The sequence below is a fragment of the Pipistrellus kuhlii genome, unplaced genomic scaffold (assembly GCF_014108245.1).
Source record: "Pipistrellus kuhlii isolate mPipKuh1 unplaced genomic scaffold, mPipKuh1.p scaffold_m20_p_2, whole genome shotgun sequence".
NCBI classification, from domain to species: domain Eukaryota; kingdom Metazoa; phylum Chordata; class Mammalia; order Chiroptera; family Vespertilionidae; genus Pipistrellus; species Pipistrellus kuhlii.
In genome coordinates this window covers 84,985,567-85,003,768 of record NW_023425515.1, presented here as the reverse complement: position 1 = coordinate 85,003,768, position 18,202 = coordinate 84,985,567, and positions in this window count along the sequence as shown.

Below are 18,202 nucleotides of genomic sequence, written 5' to 3'. Positions count from 1 at the left end.
ACAGATAAGAACTTCTACTACGGTACCTAAGAGTTTCTAGTGGCTGCCGTCTTGAAAGGGAGAGCAGGTAGGTCCCCAATAATAAGAGTTCTTGGCAGCTCCTGGAATTTCCTGCAATTCCTGCTACAAGTAGCTGGAGGCCCCCTGCAAAATGACATATGTACTATGTTTAAACAAATTAAACTAAACAACAAAGACAAATCGACAATTAAAGAGACACTCTACTTACAATATTTATAGGTATGTACCACCTACAGACATGACTTAATAAGCCAGAGTCCTTTCATTAGATTTTCAGAAAATGTCTTTTAGTGCCCGGGATTTACAGCTAGAATGCAGCCCAGAGGGCTCATGGGTGGGTGGCTAGTGAACACTTAGAAACAGCCTATTGTTCACAGTTCTCATCATATTCTGCTCTCCATAATAGATATTGACTGGCATCCAGAGTTGGCTTGGCTAAATCTGCCAGTCCCAAAGTGTCATGTGATAATGACAAGGCATTAAGCTGTGGTTCTCAAACTTTCTAATGCCACAACCCTTTAATACAGGTCCTCATGTTGTGGTGACCCCGACCATAAAATTATTTTTGTTGCTATTTCATAACTGTAACTTTGCTACTGTTATGAATCGTAATGTAAATATCTGTAATTTCTGATGATAATGCTATATACGGTATAAAATCTAAAATATCAGTGCTCAATAAAAATTGCCACTCCTGAATTTTATTTTTATCTGAATTGTTAAAATGCTGCTTTTTCCTTCATTAAGGAGGACATTGAAAACTACTAGGCATTCTTGAATGGTTTGTAGCAGTTTGTTGAACTGACAACTCATATTAAGAGAGCACTTTTATAATTTGTCTTCAGTGCAAGTTATTTGTACTACCTTTAGGGCAGTTCAATAAAATTAAAAAAATTGTTTAAAAAAAAAAGAGGTTTAATTTTCAAAGGAAATTTTAAAATTATTTGGGGATTTTTTTTCTCCTCACATAGTTTTTATTATCTGAAGTATTTGTTATTATATGAGAATTATTAATATTCTTAGTTTTAGAGCTGAATCATTTCAATAAACATTAATATTCTTAATGCATACTTGGTTATTATAGCAGACTTATTCAAACCATTTAAATGATGTCCTAAAATAAATAATGCTAAGCCTATGATAGTGTCATACTGTGTTATTTTTTCTATTTTAAATGAGTCAAATACTTTGCTAATGATAAGGAGGCAACATTTCTAAAATTTCACACCTTATAAATAATCAAAATCCTCTTAATTTTATTTATGTTCCCTTGCAATTTTATAAAATCATCTGTATGAGTACATTAAAATAATAATTTTGTAACTCCAGTTAAAAAGAGAACATTAGGAAAGCCTGGTAGAAAATGTCTCCTAAAATTTCAGGTATATGTACAAAAATAACTTAATAATAAAAAAAATTGAAATTAAATATTCTTCAACTGTCAATCCAAACATGTAATTGATGTTTAATTATAAAGAATAATTCTTAGAGCATCTCCAGTTGCCGTATTCATAGTACTAAAAACAGCTTCTCATTTTGTACCTGTCATCTATTCCCTCCCTAGCTCAGCCTAGAATATAGACATTTTGAAAAGAATGTATCATTTAGATATTAAATATGGTTTAGTGTTGGAATGATATAATCTGCTTTAATGAAATAATTTAAATTTAGTTATGATTATTTAGCAAGGACAATTTTTACATTGAAAAGTACTATGCCAAAATATGCATTGTTCTCTTTATTGACAAGCTGTATGATTGTAAGAACTAAACAGTATGCTGTCGTGTATCCCACCTTTTACATGGCATATTTTAAAAGAGGAATGAAAATCACAGATAAAAATCATGTCCCTTATGTTTTTGAAGGAACTAATAACACCCTTTGGAGTTGCTAATTGGCAAACATATGCAACCACGGGCTTTAGAGGTACGGTTACCATGACAGATTTCCTTTGAAGTTGGCACATGAATATTTGACTTAATTTTCTTTCCCAGTCTAAGACTAGATGAAAAACATTCTACAGAAAAGTAATTTTTCAAAATTCCAATAAATAATTGCCATCACAGTAGCTTTTGCTCTTTGTATGTAGGATAAGTGTTCTTGTCACAAATAGGCTTTCCTAATGTTTTGTATTTATTTTCAGTCTCTATTCTTCTTACACCAACTGTGGTCCATAAAAAGATAGAATTTTTTTATTTTTTAGAAAAGGGGAAATTTGTAAAGTCATTCTCTACCTTGTAGAAGTTCTAGCAATAAGGCAATTCAAATTTTTGTAAAGTAGAAATAATAAATATCTAATTAAAAATAGTGTTTAATTGTTAAGCCTTATAAATGAAAACTATTTGCCAAAGTTTGTGATCATGTAATAAGATTTATTTAAACATATTGATCTCTTGCTTTCTGAAATTATCAAAAAGCAAACAATGTGATTTATGAATAAATATTAATAATTTAAACTTATAAAGAAGATAATATATATTTAATTTAACAATAAAATTAAAGTTGGATTTCTTTCTTTAAATTTGTGCTTATACAGTATATTATTTGAAATATGTAAAAAATGATGTTCAAATAATGTAGATTCATGAGAAAGCAGATATAAAGAGGTTTGGCAAAAAGAGAATTTAAGAAAATAGCAAGTACAGAAGCATTCAAGGGAGAATAAAAGGCTGTAATATGGTAAGTCTCATGCAATCATACAGTAAGGAAAGAGCATTGATATACACTTGAGTGTTCTATCTTCTCCTTTTTAATTCTTTGCCCACCTTTTTTGTTATTTTTAATAGTAGCAGCCAAAATAAAATTTTACACAAAGCCTGTCTAAATGAGCCAGATTAAGATAACAGCAAATCTGTAAAAGGGCTTATTAAACAAAAGGCCACGTTTGCTTTAATATATGTATTTGCTTTAAAAATGGATATGTACCTGATTTTAAGATGCTTTGTATCCCTAGGTTTAAATGTAGATTTCTTAGTATTTATCAATTGTCTGGGATGTCTGAATCACCTATATTAATGGAACAGGCATTATTTAATTACTTTTATAGCATTTTTTTTCTTGATTTCAGTTTTGTCAAAATAGGTCAGAACTAATGCATATAAAGCAGTAGAATCTAATATCCATTATTATGGTTAACTTATTATTTTATTTAATTTATTGATTATTTTAGAGAGAGGAAGGGTGAGAGAAAGAGAAAAAAAAAAGAGAGAGAGATATCAACTTGTTTCACTTATCTACGCATTAATGCATCAACTGGTTGCTTCCCATGTGTGCCCTGAGCTGGGATAGAATCTGCAACCTTGGCAAACAGGATCGTGTTCTAATTAATTGACCTACCAGGCCTAGGCTTATTTACTTTAATTTTTTGATACTTTTTGTTATGAACTAATTACAAAATCAAAAGAAGTTTCACAAATACTGCAGAGGTGCCTTTTACTCGTCACATAGTTTCCTAGAACAGCACTTATTTCCCCCTTTACCTTCTTCTACCTCTCCCCTCCCACCCCCTGCCCCTTCCCTGTGGTAATCACCATACTGTTGAATGTGTCTATGTGTTTTTTACTTTCATTTTCTTTTCTTTTTTTGCCTAATCCCTTCACCTTTTTCACCTAGTCCCACAACCTCCCTTCCCCCTTGACAACTGTCAGTTGTCTCTGTATCTATCAGTCTGTTTCTTTCTTCTTTTCTTTTTTCATTTTGTTCATTAGATTCTACATATAATTAAGATCATTTAGTATTTGTCTTTCTCTGACTGGTTTATTTTATAATGCTTTCCAGATCCATCTATGCTGTCACAAAAGGTAAGTCTTCCTTCTTTTATGGCTGAGTAGTATCATGTAAATAAATGTATCACACATTTTATATCTATTTATCTACTGATAGGTTTTTGGGCTGTTGTAAAAAAAAAACTGCAGGGGACATAGCAGTGCATATATTTTTTCAAATTAGAGTTTCAGATTACTTTGAATATATTCACATATTCACAGAAGTAAAATCATTAGGTATTAAGGCAGTTCTGTTTTTAATATTTTGAGGAAACTCCATACTGCTTTCCAGAGTGGCTGCAACAACCTGCATTCTCTCCAACAGTGCAAAAGTGTTCCCTTTTCTCCACATTATTGTCATCACTTGTTGTTTTTTGATTTATTGGTGAAAGCCATTCTGACAGATGTGAGGATGTATTAGAGTTAACTTTTAAAAAGACAAAGATAAATTATTTTCTCTTAACTTTTGTTAATTTTTCATCAGTAAGACATTCCCTGAGGGCTCCCTGTCTGTGAGAGGGGACAGGCTGGACTGAGGGATCCCCCCAAGCGCATGAATTTCATGTACTGGGCCCCTAGTCTTATATAATAAAAGGGTAATATGCAAATTGACCCTAATGGCAAAATGATCAGAATGACCACTCAACCAGTCACTATGAGGTGCACTGACCACCTCTTAGTCCCTCCCCATAGCTGGCAGGCTCCACTTGCCCTGAGGGATGGGTGGCAGCAGGGGTAGGGCCTACCACTGACAACCAGTGAAGATGGTCCTGATTGCAGGCCAGGCCTAGGAACCATACCTGCATACAAATTTCATGCACCAGACCTCTAGTATGTATATATGTACTTATATGTTTTAATTTATTTCAGAGAGAGAAAGGGAGATGGAAAGAGAGAGAAATATCCATTGGCTGCCTTTTGCAAACCCCCTACTGAGGATGGAGCCTGAAAATGGGGCATGTGCCCTTAGTGGAAATTGAACCATGACCTCCTGTTTCATGTAACATTGCTCTGCCAACTGAGCAACATTGGCTGTGATCATATGTTTTTTTATGTTCAGACTCAATTTATATTTTTCCAAAAATGACATTCATTAATTTACATATGTCATTTTTAGAAAAAATACTTTAAATGATTGAATAATAGAGTCTTATTCTTTTTTTTAATATATTTTATTGATTTTTTACAGAGAGGAAGGGAGAGGGAATAGAGAGCTAGAAACGTCGATGAGAGAGAAACATCAACCAGCAGCCTCCTGCACACCCCCCACCGGGGATGTGCCTGCAACCAATGTACATGCCCCTGACAGGAATAGAACCTGGGACCTTTCAGTCTGCAGACCAACACTCTACCACTGAGCCAAACCGGTTTTGGCGAGTCTTATTCTTTTTACATCAGACTTTATGATCAGCAAAATTTTTATATAAACTTCTTAAAGGTATATTATAAATTGGTGGGGAAAGATAATTAGAAAAAGGGATGAAAAGGTTAGTTAAGTGCTTTCCTGAGTATACCCTTAAAGTAATAAGAAATAGTGATATAAAGTATCACTCTAAAGGCCTTGGGAAATCAACAAATTGTCCTGAATAAAAGTAGCAATGATGAACAGGTTGTATACCTTCAAAGAACATAGACTGCTTGTTGTGCCTTCCTAGTAGGTTCTTTAAAATATATTTTTTAATTACGGTTTTTAAATAAACAGTAGTTGGGCAATAATTTAGAGTTTATTTTTAAAGAAATAAAGACCTAAAATATTTTAGTGTATTTAAAAGTCATATGTCTATTATGGGAAAGTAATTTCTCCTTCACTGACTTTCATAATGTTTAAGAAAATAGGTGGGATTAAATCTGTGTGCTGATGATTTCTGAAAACAATAAAACTGGGCATCTGTTTGTTGCAAGCTCTTTGTAGCTTAGCTTTCTCATTTATAATTTGAAGGAATACATTGTATTTTTAACACTGGTTTGTTATGAGGATTAAATGAGTTAATAAGTCTGAAAAGTTTAATGTAATGGTGGCATATAATTGGCATTCAGTGAATGTCTATCACATATGAATAATACATAGTACATAGAAATGTGCACTGAAAAATCTTACTGTTCTTAATTTATTGGTATTCAAAGTAGTTAAGCAAGATACCCAAAGAAAACATCTAAGAAATAGAAAAGGCTGAGAATTCAGGTTTCTCGTTTGCATTCATTATTACCACAGTAAAGACTAAAAGGATTGCATGTCTGGCAATCGATACAGACTGCAATGCAATTCCTGGAGCTGTAGAACATGCAATTTACTCTTATTTTTCCTATAACAGTTCTTGAGACTATGCATTTAATACAGTTCTTATAAAGAAAATTTGTTTCATAATAAAATTTCTAACCTAATGAAACTAAATTTTAAAACAAATTAATAAGTAAATATTTTCATAAAATCTGCACTTCTAAATCCATTGAACTATAAATTCATCAAAATTCTGGAACTGTTCAAGTAAAACATAACTAATCCTTGTTTTGCTAAAATATTGTCCAGCAAATGAATTAATTAATAGTTCCTTGACGTTGCCAATTATTTTGAAATCTGGCTTTCAAAACCTTAAATATGTAAAACTATTTTTTTATGTATTTATCAATGCCAAAATTGCATTTCATAAAAGTTGTTTTAAAATTAAAATAATCTTCATGGATGTCTTTTTATTATTTTATAATTTCATGGTTCATTGGGATAGTAGATAATAACCTTATCCATATGGTTTTTCAAGACAGAGCATACATTTTGAGTTATAATTATTTTTTTGATCTATGCATCATTTAGGCTTGTCTTTTTCTAATACAAGTCTAGCATTCTTCCTAGGCCCCAAATATAATATGATTATTTAAAAACTAAATCAGAGAAGGTAAAATACTTTAATGTTTCACTTGACTTTCCTTAGAAAATGTAATGTGGATATATATAACAATATATTGCAATGTCAATTTTCAGTAAAGTCAATGATTTTGCTTAAGCCTCCAATATGTCTTAAAAGTAGAGTTAGAATTACATTGTGACTTTTTAAAAAGTTGATGTCAGAGGGGGAGAGAGAAATAGAAACACCAATGATGAGAAAAAAATCATTGATTGGCTGCCTTTTGCATGCCCCCTACTGGGGATTGAGCTGGAAACCCAGGAATGTGCCTGACCTGGAATTGAAACCTGGCCTCTGTGTTAATGGGCCAGTACTCAATCACTGAGCCACACCTGCCAAACATGACATTCTTTTGAGTTAATACTATTGTAACAGTCATAACCTCATATCTCTTTCTCCCCATATGAACTACTGTAAACCTACTTTTGCCTAACCCTGTAATATTGTACATTAGTAAAGTACTCGATTATATTAAAAATGTTGACTTTTTGGTACTTTATGTACCAAAATTTACTTTGTAGTGATTATCTATATAATGTGTTCTAATAATAGCATGTGACCCTTAATGATGCATTCTGGGGCTGAAGGTCAAGTCCTGCCTTAGTTCTTCATGGCTCTGCCTCTCCATCAATTTTTCTGGGCATGGATATCCACAGGCTAGTTTCTCAGGGAACTTAGTCAGTGTCCTTCCCTTCATATACATATCAGCTCACAGGAGCCCAAAAGTATGTGCAAATGATAGCTTCTTAAATAATATTGGTTTGAATAATAATATAGGTTTTATTTCTAAAGAAATATTATCTTAAATTGCTATTGTAGTGGATTTCAAAGCCATATGTCTATAACAATACTATTGAAAGCTCAGTTCCTTGTTTAAATTTATCTTATAATATTGAAAACATGAGGTGATTTTCTTTTTAAAAAATATATTTTATTGATTTTTTACAGAGAGGAAGAGAGAGGGATAGATAGTCAGAAACATCGATGAGAGAGAATCATCTATCATCTGCCTCTTGCACACCCTCTACCAGGGATGTGCCCGCAACCAAGGTACATGCCCTTGATCGGAATCGAACCTGGGACCCTTCAATCTGCAGGCCAACACTCTATCCACTGAGCTAACCTGGTTTTGGCGAAGGTGATTTTCTTTTCCTGTTTCCTGAAAATAAACCTTTTCTCTTACTAGAGTCTAGGCATGTTTTCAACACATTATACTCAGAAGCTTTACTCCTCTCTCTTCCTCAGTACTAAGAACTTAATTTATACATTATGGTACAAATTCTTGTGTGTGGTGTTTTTTTTGTTTGTTTGTTTGTTTTTTTGTTTTCCCCTTAGAATAAATCCTATATAATAAAAAGGTAATATGCAAATTGGCCCTCATGCCCTACAACAAGGCCTGCAGGGGTGTTAGTGAGGAACAACCAAACTGACTGAACAGCAGGCTGCATGGGTGACCAGGCCAGCAGGGGAGGGGGCAGTTGGAGGGACCAGGCAGGTAGGGAGGGCAGTTGGGGGTAACCAAGCTGGCAGGGGGCAGTAAAGGGTGACCAGGCTGGCAGTCAGACATCTCCCAAGGGTCCCGGATTGGAGAGACTGCAGGCTGGGCTGAGGGGACTCCCACCCCCGTGCACGAATTTCATGCACTGGGCCTCTAGTAATTTTCATAATTGACTAGAGGCTTAGTGCACAACCTTCATGCACTTGGGGCAGTCCCTCAGCCCAGGCTGTGCCTCTCACAGTCTGGGAGCCTTTGGGGGATGTCTGACTGCCGGCTTAGGCCCACTTCCCACCAGCATTTCCTCAGAGGCAGGAGAGGCTCCTACCACCACAGTTGTGCTCACCAGCCGTGAGCCCAGTTTCTGGCTCAGCAGCGCTCCTCCTGTGAGAATGCACTGACCACTAGGGGGCATCTCCTGCATTGAGCATCTGCCCCCAGATGGTCAGTGCTTGTCATAGTGACTGGTTGTTCTGCCGGTTGGTCAATTTGCATATTAGCCTTCTATTATATAGGATAACTTCTTGGTTCCAGGTCAGTTAATTTCTGTAGGGGTAAATTCCACAGAATATGTCCAGCAATGTCTAAAACTTAAAATATGCAATTTGAGTTCTCTTTCAGGAGAGTCCAAAGTTTCCATACAGGTATACTAATGGTTGGGCCCATGATAGAAATTTACAATGTATGTCCAGGTTTATTTATTTATTTATTTATTTATTTATTTATTTATTTAAATGTATCTTTATTATTGAAAGTATTACAGGTGTCTCCTTTTTTAATATCATTGGTCCCCGTATTCTCCCCCACCCCACCCAGGCCTTCATCACACTATTGTCCAGGCTTATTTAAATTTCACTTTAAATTGGGACTGGGTTAATAAAAGACTTAATGATAAATGATTTAATGATACATCAAAACCAACTTTCTACCACTTAGTATTGTTCTTACATAAAATAGAACATTATATTTTACTCTTATCATTTATTTGTTAAAGAAATCTATAAATTTAAAACTTATTAACTTTGTCAATGTGAGTGAATCTATGGCAAATGATGGGCCAAACACTTTCACATTTCTAGATGGCTGCACTATAACTCTAAGCTGCTAATAGCAATGGATCAAATTGAATTTAGTGTTCAAGAAACACAGCCACAAAACCACATCAAGCACTATTGATTTTCCTTAAGTGCTGAAGCTTTTAAAGGGATCTTACAAAGAAGTGCCTTGTATAGACTTTGCAACTTCTATTTTGCTGAATTTTGAAAGTTGGATACAGTTTGGGGAAACTAAATAAATGGAGAGACCTTTGGGGTTAATAAAAGCGAAGTCAAGTTCCCAAACAATTGTTTGGTGGGAAATTGGAAACACATCACAACTATTCAGCTTTACTGTCGGGGAATGGTAGAAATCAGAGGTGCTATTAGATGCTGTCATCAAGGATAACAGAAAAAGACTAAGATAGCATATGGATTGTCATGCTTCACTACTCTCCAAACACAAGGGACATGCCTGGCTCACAAATCATGTTCATGTGCTCCAGAGCAGCATCAGACATGTGCACAACAAAAACATCATATATAAGGATCTGCATTTACAAATACTGTCACCGTGCTAAATGATTTGTTTCAATTTGACATTATATAATCTCCTTGATTACTGAGAGTTTATGCATATCACTCAATGCATTGCAAGGGGACTATCTGTTTCAATGCAAATTACCAAATCTTCTAAATATAAAATCAAGATGCTCAAACTGTTACCTGATGATGCCTTAAATTAAACTATTTATTTTCTATTTCAAGAATTCAAAGTCAAGGGAAAATAATCAAAGTAAGGTTTGTTGCTTCTTACATTTGACTTGCATTTATGCTTATGGTACCAAGTTATAAAATGATAAATGCCTCTAACATTAAAGCAGGTTAACAAAGAATGAAAGCAAACTACCTTTTCTTGGGTGAGGAGTGATATACTGTTTATCATTGTAGCTGAACTTCTGTCTATTTAATTTCCATGAATGGATGATAGTTGAAGACCTAACTTTTTATAGATATACTGTTTGTACTGAGATATATTTAAAATTTAAAAATTCAGGATTTATGGCTGTTTTCTCCATAAAGTAATTTTAAAATTATTCTCCTTGATTATATTCGCTAAACATAAGAATTAGTTTTATATTTATATAAGGAAATATTTTTTTGTTATAGTAGAAAGGCAGTTTTGATTAGAAAAATAACTTTCCATATAAAATAAATTATTTGAAAATAAATACATTATGTAGAGGGTTATCCACACAGTTTCTTATATAGGAAACATAGATGCTCATATCAATTTAAATGTCCATTAATGATAAATGTTGTGTATAAATAAAATAGAAATTTAAGAATAAATAATACCATCAATCAAAGGGCTCAAATATATTTCAGTAATATTTTCTCATCTAAGATAGTTATAGTCAGAGTAATCATTAATCTGATCTGCTGCAATAAATTAGAAAACTTATTGTAGAATCTATTTCCAGTTAAAACATGGTAATGTTAAGGATGGAATATAAGAACTTTGTCCATTTATTTAAGACATAACACAGCTTACAGAGGAAGACAAAATTACTGAGAAAAACAACCTGAGTGTTGCTCAAACAAATTATTTTATATAAGAGTATAGCAGGTATCTACAGTAGATTTGTATAAATAGTATAGTAGTAAAAAAAACAAAAAAACAATTGTCCTTTTACAGAAAACATTTTTTAATATTTAAATTGATTTCTCTTTTTAACTATCTACATAGTTATAAAATAATATTGATTTGTTTTATGCCCCATGTCTAAAAGCATAGAAGTGAATAAGTACTAAAGGTGATCATTTTATTATTAATTTTACTTTAATATGGGTTCATTCAATGTCCTAAAAGAAGTGAAGGGTTATATCATGAAAGTGTTATTGGAATTTTTTGAAAAGATTGGTATTTGGCAGCCAGAGATAATTGTACTTATATGTACGTGTGAAGTCACAAGATAACATAGTAAAGCTGAAACAGTAACTTCATCAGCTTTTAAGTAAGACTTTAAAAAACAGAAAAATCATTTACTTTATATTGAACCAGAAAACAATGCACTCAGATACTTCAAACAAAATTTAGAGCTATTACTCAAAGTAAAAATGAGATTCAGCAGGGAAAATGTGATGTTTATCCAACCAGAAAAAAAAAAAGTTGATATTTCCATTGTATTTAAAATATCTTGTGTGTTGCAAATTACTGCATAATTATTGCGGTGAAGATCATTTACCATCTTGGATAGGAAACTTGATTTCCCTGTACAGAGTTTAGAATAAAAGCCTCAGTGAAAAACAAACAAATTTTAATTTAGTTTTTCTCAATTTAATACCATCATTCGTCAAGTCAATTCATGATTTAATATAAAGCTGCAGGGCATAGTAACACTCCATTTCAGCTTTCCATAGATGATTCATTGTCTTTCAAGTCCAAATGTCCTCCACTTATGGAAGTTTTGAGAGGTTTATTTAAGCGACTATGTCTTACAGTATACTTTTCCTCTGATGGTGCTTGGCACCAGATGGGAGTTTCACAATCATTTAGACTATTGGCACATATTTGTTTTCTGTGCACCTAGAATTTTTAGATTTGTGGTATATCTTCTAACTGATCTTATCATGACTCTAGCTACTGCCATCTGCTGTGTGTTTTCAAACACAGCTCAGTAATGTCAACTTGCCAAGCACTCCAGCTCTGCTTCTCACTCTGACCAGGGCAAATGGAAAGTATTAGATTTCCTAGATCTTCACAAAGGAGGCCTGGTAAAGTTTGTGGATGGTCAGCAACACCTCTCATATATATCCCACAGAAGGGTCTCTTTTACTTTCTCAGTACCAACTGAGAGGACTATATGGCTCTATAATTTTTAAATGCCCTTAATGGCTAAAGATTCAATGTTCACTTTCAAATCAATTTCATTATAAATAAACCTATTTTGTTGTTCATAAGTATTTAAAATTTTCTACAAATTATCTTTGTTTTTGTCAAAGTTAATGCTCTCTATGATCTTTTGTTAATTCACATATACTTTCAAAACTTTAGTGTTTTATAATATGTCAACTAAGAATCTGGATCATTATCTATATGATCTATTAATATATGAAAAAAGAGGCAATAATATACAATGAGGTAAAGACAGTCTATTTAATAAATGGTGCTAGGAAAATTGGACAGAAACATGCAAAAAATGATACTAGACAACCATTTTAAATCATATACAAAAATAAACTCAAATGCATTAAAGACTCAAAACCATAAAACTCTTAGGAAAAAACAAGGAAGTAAACTCTTTGACATATCTCTTAGCAATACTTTTTTTCTGATATATTACTTTAGACAAGGTAAACAAAAGAAAAAAATAAATGTGACTACATTAAAGTAACATAATATTTTTGCACAGCAAAAGAAACTTCAACAATAACAACAACAAAAGGCAACCTACTGAATGGGAGAAGACATTTGCCAATGATTGGGGTTAATATCCAAAAATTTCAAAGAACTCAGATAACTCAACACCAAATTAAATTAAAAAGTGGGAAGAGACACTTTTCAAAAAAAAGGCTGTACAGATAGCCAAAAGACATATGAAAAGATGTCCAAAATAACTAATCAGAGAAATGCAAATTAAAACTATAATGAGATATCATCCCACAACTATCAGAAAAGTTATCATCAATAAATATAAAATCAACAAGTGGTAATGAGGATGTAAAGAAAAGGGAACCCTTTGTACTATTGGTGGGGATGCACACTGGTGCAGCCAATATAAAAAACAATATGGAGGTGCCTCAAAAATTAAAAAATTAAACTCCCTTCTGACCCAAAAATTGCACTTCTGGGAATATATTCCCCAAAATACAAAGCAGTAGGATATATGCACCACCTACTTTTATTGGAATGTTATTTACAATAGCCAATATATGGAATCACCCCTATTGCCCATCAATAGATGAGTGGATATTAAAGTGGTGGTGCATATATACAATGGAATATTACTGAGTCATTAAAATGTTGCAATATGGATAGATCTGGAGCATATTATGATAAGTGAAATAAGACAATCAAAGTAAGAGAAATACCCCATGTGATTTCACTAAAGAACAAATTAACTGAATGAACAAAATAGAAACAGACACATAAATACAGAGAACAGACTGAAAGCTGTCAGGAGGGAGAATATTGAAGGCGGGGTACAAATAATTCATAGGATGTAAAGGCAAGCATAGGGAGTACAGTCACTCTATATAATAAAAGCCCAGTGACTTTTATGATGCAATGACCAGAATGACCTGTTGCTATGACACACACTGACCATCAGGGAGCAGATGCTCAATGCAGAAGCTGCTCCCTAGTGGTCAGTGAGCTCCCAAGCAGGAGCACTGCTCAGTCAGAAGCCAAGCTCAAGGCTGGTGAGAGCAGTGGCAGTAGCAGGAGTCTCTCCCATCTCCACAGTAGCGCTAAGGAGTAGCAAACCAAGCAGTGAGGAGCCTGCCACTAAGGAGCAGTGAGTCAAGCTGTAAGGAGTGAGCAGGCAGGCAGTAAGGAGTAAGAGATGCCAAATTGCGAGAGGGATGTCTGACTGCCAGCTTAGCCCCCCTCCCCCCCCACTTCCCTCAAGACTGTAAGAGAGTGCAGGCTGGACTGAGGGACACCCATCTGGTGCACAGATTTTGTGCTCCAGGCATCTACTATTGTAATAATTCTGTATGGTGCCAGGTGGGTACTGAAATATTGGGGGGATCACTTTGTAAAGTATATGATTACTAAGCACTATGCTTCATACCTGAAACTAAAATGAAATAATTTTGAATGGAAACAGTCATTGAAAAATTAAAAATTTAAAAAGTGGATCACTTTCCCCCCATTATTTATTAAAGGGATGCTCAAGGAAACTGGAGGAGAATAGAATGCATTTTTACTTTTTCATGTTATTTATCTGCCAAATATCAATATTCTTCAGAAAATCTAATCTCATTGACTGTCTGCAGGCTTTGTAAATCTTAAATCTTAGGCTTTTTTTTTTTTTAATAAATAAGGTTGTCACATGCATGCGATAGTTGGGATATATTGTTTTTGTGAAATTCAAATTTAACTGATATAATATATATATATATATATATATATATATATATATATATATATATATTAATTGCTAAAACGAATGCCCTTTACAATGGGGGAAAAAGGAAACTTCTGTAACACTTTAAACAATAAGAATCTATATCTTTATATAAAAGTCTAAGTGACTGAACCAGTGAACAAGTGAATAATCAGTCAACTGGTTGCTATGATACACACTTACCACCAGGAGGCAGATGCTCAATGCAGGAGCTGCTCCTGGTGGTCAATGAGCTTCCACAGTGGGAGTCCCACTCAGCTGACTGCTCATCCCAGTGGCCCAGCAGGCCGGTGGCAGCCACTCACTCCTTCAGTAGTCCTGCAGGTCCGATCTCCAGAGAATAGGCCGGGCACTGATGGACCGGTGTTGGCAGCACAACCCCAACAGCAGCACCAGCCTTCTGTAAGTCGGCTTCAGGCACTGCAGCCTCTTCCCCTCCCTAGATGCTCCACAAGGAAGAAACAACACAAAAGTGGCCACCAGGTGGTTTCCAACAACCACCAGGAAAGTCAGCTGGATGGATCCGGATCCTGGGCTGGCAGGGGCATCCCACGGCCTGCCTGGAGGGCCAATAGTGTCCCAGACACCATTCCCCTCGGGACAGGTGCCAGACACAGAACGACTGGCGAGCACTGCTGTGGTGATGTGAGTTCCTCCCAATCAGGGCTGACTGAGCTTGAGACCTCAGTAGGAGCAAGAGGGCCAGGATGAGTGGGAGCAGCAGGCAGGAGTGGCAGGTGACATTGGACTGCCAATTTCAACCCAATCCCCACAGGACCTCACCTGTGCATGAATTCATGCACTGCGCCTCTAGTTTAAATAATAATTATTAATAATAATAATAAAACACTAATGCCCTTTATATTAGTTTCCTAGAGCTACTGTCTTAGTCCATTCAGGCTTATTTAAAAAAAAAGAGTAGCTTATAAATAACAGAATTTTCTCAGAGTTCTGAAGGCTGGAAAGTCAAGATCAGGTATCAGCATGGCCGAGTTCTGTGTCGGATGAGGACCTGTTACTTGGTTCAAATAGTGCTGCCTCTCCCCAGCTTCTGGGGTTTGCCAGGTATCCTTGACATTTTTTTGACTTGTAGCTGTAGCATTTCAGTCTCTGCTGCCTTCATCACATGGTGTTCTACCTTGGTATGTCTGTCTCTGTTTCCTCTCCTCTTCTCATAAGGACACCACTTTTCTCCAGTATAACTCCACCTTAAATAATTACATCTGTAACTACCATATTCCAAATGTAGTTACATTCTGAGGTATGTGGAGTTTGGGACTTTAACCTATCTTCTGGGGAGACACATAACAACCCATAACCTATCTCTGGGAAGCCCATAACAATCCTATTTATAAAGTTATTTATTTTTATAGAAAGAAAATGAGTTTCTTTTGGAATTAAGTAAATAATAATTACCTGTGTTAGAAACAGCTTATTCTCTACCTATACACCAAGATCTCAAAAAAACAGACAAATAAAAGTGTTTCATTTTTATAAAATTACTTATAAAAATAAAATTACTTATGCATACTATTCAAAACATCACTTTTAAGGAATGTATCCACAGTAGTTATTTTTTTAAAAAATAAAAGCAACAAGCAAAGCTTTCTGATTTACTCACCCAAAGCTATGAAGATCGCTAGATTTCCATGCCATTTTTTAAAAATAATTTCCATTTCTTAAACAGTTATTCAGAGTCTGCTATGTCATATATTATACTCAATAAAAAGAATGTTGTTGTGGACACTATCTCTCGGTAACTTCTAGTTTGATTGGCAATATAAATGAATAAAAATATGATCAATCAAATATCATCACAGATATATTAGTACATATTAATACAATCACAGTTATCACAGAACAAAACAGAAACAATCTAAAATAAGGATATAATTAAGTAAATATGACATTCCTACTCAGTTTATTTTGCATATAAAATGTATATAATAGGCATATATAAAATTTGAAGAAGTAATACACATTTTGGATTTTACTTTAAAATTATAGACTTTTTAAACTTTTCCAAATTTTCTATAGTATTGCATTGCTACTTAACTGATTTAAAAAATTATATTCATCTAGAAATTTTACAGATGTATAGAATTGTATAACTGAAAAATTGTGGAAATGCAATTTCTGTTTAAATATTTGTTGTAAATAATATCTACACTAATAAAAGAGAAAGATGCAAATTGACTATACATCCGCTTCACCCACCAGCCAATCAGGAGTAAGTATACAAAATAATCTGATGAAGATGGTGGCAGCCCCACCCCCCAGCCTCTCTGGGCCTGTGGGAGTCAAAGAAGCCGGGCACCAGTGCCTGAGGCTGGCTGGGGCCTGGGAGACAAAGAAGCCACCTTCCCAGTGATCCCGGGCTGCAGCCAGCTGCAGAAGCCTCACATCCGCCTGCCCCACATCGCGGGGAGATGAAGAAACCAGGCCCCAGCACCTGAGGCTGGCTGCAGCCTGGGAGACAGAGAAGCTGCCAACCCAGCAGTCCAAGCGCCAGCACTTGGGGCTGCAGCCTCGGCGAAGCCACCTGCCCACCATCCCCTGTGGCTGCAGCCGGCCCAGGCATCTATGGCTGACCAGAGGGAGAGAAGCCTGGATCCTGGGTGCCTGTGGACAGCTGGAGGAGGGAATTCTGGGTCCTTGATGCGGGGCCAAGGCATAGGTGGTTAGGAGCAATCAAGCCAATAGGGGAGCGGTTAAGAGCCAGCAGTTCTGGATTGTGAGAGGGATGTCCGACTGCTGGTTATCCCCTGAGGAGTCCCAGATTGGAGAGGGTGCAGGCCAAGCTGGGGGACACCCTCCCTTCCCTCCCCCTCCCCCCCGCCCCATGCACAAATTTCATGCATGCATCAGGCCTCTAATATCTAAAATAAAGTCATACAGGCTTCAGAGAAATAATACTGTATTTTTTTTTCAGTCTTGCTCTGGAACTCTAGTTTTTTAGGGTATCCCAGTGGTACATTTAATTAAACAAACTAGGTCCTGGATAAAGACAAGTTTTCTTTAACACAAAAAGCACAATAAATGCTGGGTATCAGTGCAAAATGATCCAATAATAAAAGTTTACCCATTAGAATGTGAAAAATTTTATGTTATTTCTCCTTAATCTTTAAATTAATTAAATAGCATTTAGATATTCTCACTTGATGTTTCTTTCCTTTTGAATACAGCTGAAGAGATAAAGGTGAACCATGATGCCAACATGATAAATGTTTGAGGTTGACATGTCACTTTGTATATTTATCCTTATCATTCTTGATCTTTTGTTCGTGATTCACTGTGTTGATATCTCACTGTCTTGAAATACCGCTACCCTTATTCTCTTTATAATGCCATTGGCAAGAATAGCATTATAGTTATTCTTGAGCATAGCATTAAATATTCTTGAGCATAGCAAGAATACTTAATAATATCCTTTCATGTGATACCATTAAAATATGCTAATTAAAGTAAATTTGAGGAATAACACAGAGGCATTTTGAAAGTTTATGATCTATGACAATTCACAGCTTTAGAGTTGGTTAAGTTGAATTAATTGTTGTTCAGAAGAATCTAAGGAACAAAGAGCACAATGACAACATTTTCATGAAAAAGTGTTTGACCTTTTCAATAGTAGTTCATTGACTGGCAGATTATTCTCTTTCTCCCACAACAAAATAATGTTATAAGAGAAAGGTACAGGGACTACTAGAGTGATAGAAAATCTTTGCAAAAATTAAAGTCCAACATATGATAGAAACCAGAAAGAATTAATAGCATATACATTTTATGTGACTTGTTATAACAATAAACATTCTCATGTATTTATCCATCTTTTTACACCAGGGATGTTAAATTA